We start from the raw sequence: 4725 nt of genomic DNA on the forward strand, positions 1-4725 counted from the left end.
CACTTCTGCACGAACGCGCTTGGCCGATGGCCCCTTCCACGCCCAGACATTCGCCAGGAGGGCCGAAAGGGAATGTCTGGAAGACTGTGCCCAGAGGTCCTCGAAGCTCTATCTGTAAATCAACACCGCAGGTGGCCATCGGCAGGTGAGCCAGATAAACCAGGGTGACCCATCCAGACGGCGGGACCCTAGCCAGCGATAAAAAGGCATAGGTGACCGAATGGCCGAACCCCAAAATAACTATGCTGAGCGGGGCGCCCGGATGGCTCAGTTGGTTGAGCGTCCCTTTGGCTCAGGTCATGATCTCAGGGGGCGAGAGTTCGAGCCCCACATCGGGCTCTCTGCAGTAGGGCGGAGCCTGCTTCCGATGCTCCGTCCCTCTCTCTCTCTGCCCCTCCCCTGCTCGTTCTCTCCCTCTCTCTCTCTCTCTCTCTCGAAAATAAATAAACATTAGAGAGACTTATGCTAACATAGAGAAGCCAGACACACGGCCGTGCCCATGGGTTTACTGCTCGTCCGGGGCTGCTTTGGGGCTACTGGGGCAGAGTTGAGCAGAAAGGGACTTGGGGTAATTAGCTGCAGAATGGGGCTAGACATGCCCCCCACGTCACCGGGTCAGTGCCTGCAGCTTGGCCCCGTGTGGCTCTGGCTGTGTTCTTGCACGAATGCTGGAAGTATGTCTTCAATGATTCAGCGGTTCGGGTTTGCTTTCTGCTTCCCTTCCGTCACAAAGCATCTTGGACCTCAGTTCACGTCAGCGCTGTGATTGAGCAACCCTGGGGGGTGTGTGCGTGTGTGTGCCTGTGTGTCCGATTCTACTAACTATGTGCATTTACGTGTTTAGTTACTTAAAAAACATATTTCAGACATACGCATACAAATACACAAACATGCATCGTATACTAAATCATAATATATAATACATAAACGCATCTACATTTCACGTTATACATTTTACATGTATATATAATACATACCAGTATATTACATACATATATATGATTTGGGGGTTTTTTAAGTAGTTTTTTTTCTTCTCTTTTCTTAATGTTTAGTTTTGAAAGAGAGAGAGGAGGAGGAGGAGGGGCAGAGAGCGGGGACAGAAGATCTGAAGCGGGCTCTGAGCCATCAGTACAGAGCCCAATGCAGGGCTCGAACGCAGGAACTGTGAGATCATGGCCCGAGCCAAAGTGGGACGCTTCACCGACTGAGCCACCCAGGCGCCCCTATATGATTGGCTTTTCAAAGCGGATTTTACGGGGCTCCTGGGTGGCTCAGTGGGTGAAGCGTCTGACTTGATTTGGGCTCAGCTGCTTGGGATTCTCTCTCTCCCCCTCTTTCTCTGCCCCTCCCCTGCCCCCTCTCTCTCTCTCTCAAAATAAGTAAATAAGAGGGGACTTTACAAGGCCTTTGATCCCTCTGAAACTTTCATTGATTCAACAAATATTTCTTGACCACCTACTATGCAGCAGGAGCTGTTCTCCGTGCCCGGGACGGAGCAGTGAATCACCCCTATGGACATCCCCGCACCCCCTGCGTGGGGCCACAGCTCCCTCTGGCACGTGGCTCTGAGCTGGTGCTTCCGCCGTTTGCTTGGGCTTCAGATGCTAGAATGAGTTCAATCCCAGTCCGCCCCATGACTTACCGTCGTCATCGCTCCATTTATCAGTAAATTTTACAGTCTGCTCATGGAATAAACACCCGCCAACTGAACACCACCTGGATAAACAGAATTTTAGCAATAACCCCATCCTGCTCTCTGACTCCTCTCCCTGAAGTAACCCCACCCCGCGATCTGGAATTGATCCCTTCCCCCGCTTAAAGATAACTCTGTCTCAAATGGTTGTGACCCCCAAAATATCATTTCCATTTCAAGTATCATAACTTCATAAAGAGACTATCATGCTGGGGCACCCGGGTGGCTCGGTCGGTTGAGCGTCGTCGCACCCAATGTCACGTTGTTCGGTCCCTCCGTGCTGTTCGCCTGGGGTGGGAACACGGCCGGGCTGCTGATTAATACGCCTGTAGGTGAATTTCCCACAGTGCACCTCTCCCTTCTCCCAGCGATGGGCACTTGGCTTGCTTCTGGGTTTTTGCCTTCTTCGCAGGGCAGTGATCACTGTTCCCGGAGGCAGCGAGCAAGGGCTCCTTGTGGAGACGTACCTGGGAGAGGAAAGGCCACGTTATGTGGCACATGAATATTCAGTGTTGTGATGCACGTCCGTCCGTTTTCCAAAGTGGTTGCAGAGTGGAAGAGGTCAGTGTACTCACAGGCTCTTGGGCGTTTGGTGTTGGGCATTTTAAAGGTTGTTTTGAGAGAGAGAGACAGAGACAGAGACAGAGAATCCCAAGCAGGCTCTGCACCGTCAGCTCGGAACCCGACACAGGGCCCCAACTCTCGACCATGAGATCATGACCTGAGCTGAAACCAAGAGCTTAACCGACGGAGCCACCCAGGCGCCCCATGGAACTTCATTCTTTTTAAAGACTGTCTCGTTTCATCAGGAGGCTGCGCCATTATGGGTCGCCTGCGTTCTCCACAGGAGCAAAACTGATCCCGAGGGGGACGGGGACGGGGGCGGTGAATAAAATCTTCTTCTTCTAATGTACAAAACACAGATCTACATACAGTAGGAAACAAACATGCAGTATACCTGTGGTGTTAAAAGTGGATGAGAGATGGGGCGCCCGGGGGGCTCCGTCGGTGAAGCATCCGACCTTGGCTCAGGTCATGATCTTGTACCCCGTGAATTGGAGCCCCGTGTTGGGCTCTGGGCTGACGGCTCAGAGCCTGGTCGCCACTTCAGATTCTCTCTCTCTCTCTCTCTCTGATTCTCTCTCTCTCTCTCTCTCTCTGCCCCTCCCACCCCACTTGTACTCTCTCCCTCCCCCCCCAGTCTCTCTCGCTCTCCCTCTCTCAAAAATAAATAAATTTTTTAAAAAAAGTTGATGAGAGATGATTAGGAAATAAAAAGTCTAAAACAGCTCCAGGGTGATATAATGAAAAAAAGGGCTGAGAAACGCCGTATGGCCATTTTCACAAGCATACCGCAATGGCATCTTCAGGGGCACGAATACGTCGTAGAAGTTCGCGACAGACTCCCAGAAGTTAGACCATAAGGTCGAACCTTGTCTTAGGCCTCCGCCGCGCATGCCAAACGGCTCTCCCAATTCATACCCACGTTCACCTCCAAGCCGTTTATGAAAATGCTTGTTTCACCACATCCTCACCAGCACTAGCTTTTATCAGTTTAAACATCTTTACCTACTTTCTTTGATGAGTGCCAAAGCATACGGTGTTTTCTTCCTGTTTGTTATCCTCTCTTTGGTCTGCGTGAGGCTGGACACTTTTCACGCGTTGACGAATCCCTTCCGTCTCCCAGGAATGAAACAGAGTGAAAGAACTTCAGGCCAAACATCTGGAGGAAGGGGGGGGGGGGGGGGCTTTGCTCCACAGTGGCAGAAACTCAGCTCAGCTGTGTCCTAGGGTTATACAGGAAGCAGGAGGTGATGGTCTGAGAGATTCTCAGCCTATTCAGATCACAGAAGAAGCTGAAATGATGCGATTCAGTCAGGAAAGCATCCTCTGGACTAGCTGGGTGACCTCAGGGACCTATCTAAACCTCTCTGAGCCTCAGTTTCCTTATAAAACGGAGATGGAGTTATAGGGCTGCTACGAAGGTAACTGAGCAGGCTCACATACAGCACTGTTCCCACAGCCCAGGGGTGGCCTCCTGGGGGAAACGATGGGTGGGGGCTCCGTCTGTGCCGCCCCCTGTTGTCCCCTGGACCCCAACCCCTGGGATCTGGCTGCTATCAACCCATTCCCCCCGTTCCTCTGAGGTACCTAAGAGGGAGGGACAGAGGACTCAAGCTGGGGATTAACAGAGGCAGATTAGAGATGAGGAAGGAGGGTGGAGAGGGGGAGAGAGACGCAAGGAGGGTGGGGGAAGGGGTCGCTATCCCCTTAACCCTTCCCTTGCCAGAACCAGAATAGGCACCCCATTTCCTCCGGCTTCAAGTTTGGGAGAGGCAAGGCCACCTGCACAGCGTTCCCCTCCCCCCAGCGGAGCGCCCTGGAGAAGGCGCCAGGATTAGGGTCCTCGGGCTCCCGACATGCCGGTTGACCAGGGGAAAATGAGGTGCCCTCTCCGGGCCTCAGTTTTCCCTTCTGAAAACCTACGAGAGTGTGCACATGGGATGAGACCTCAGGCCTCAGAGTGGGTGCTCCCGGCCCGGTGGAGATCCGCTATGTGCGGGCCGAGGCTTACTGAGCACCTACTATGTAGGCAGGGTAGTGTCACATCTCGTTTGCTCGAGATTTCCCAGCCTCTGGGATGCCCAGGGGCGCGCACAGAACCGCAGAGTCAACTTCCAGAAGCCCCCAGAGTCAGCCATGGCTCCAGAAGGGCGGCCCAGGGCCCGATTCTGGTCGTGAGATGCCGCCTGCCCCCACCCTCAACCCTGGCGTCCTCCCTGGGACGCCGGGAACCACTGGGAACCACTTCCCCAAAGGGGTCCCTGAACCCCGGAGCCCCCAGTGCGGGGGAACTGGGGTCGCAGGCACAGGGAAACCCGGACCGAAGGATGATAACAGAATCTTCTCCACCCACCGGGCTCGGGCGAGACCCCTCCCGTCGTCCCCCAGCTGCGCCAGACGCAGAGCCGGGGAGGGGGGGAAGGGGGCGGCGCCTGCTCTGCGGCGGCCGGAGGAGGGGGACTGCGGGA

General features: G+C 54.2%; 1 long non-coding RNA gene across 1 annotated transcript; it reads right to left on the reverse strand.

Annotated features, from left to right (window-relative positions):
• Positions 1–473: 473 nt before the first annotated feature.
• On the reverse strand, positions 474–4725 carry LOC125928834 (uncharacterized). Its single transcript, XR_007459761.1, has 2 exons — positions 3267–4725; positions 474–2160 (listed from the first exon to the last, which is right to left on the reverse strand). It is a non-coding gene; the product is annotated as an uncharacterized LOC125928834 (long non-coding RNA).

Source organism: Panthera uncia, chromosome A2, assembly GCF_023721935.1.
Source record: "Panthera uncia isolate 11264 chromosome A2, Puncia_PCG_1.0, whole genome shotgun sequence".
Lineage (NCBI taxonomy): Eukaryota > Metazoa > Chordata > Mammalia > Carnivora > Felidae > Panthera > Panthera uncia.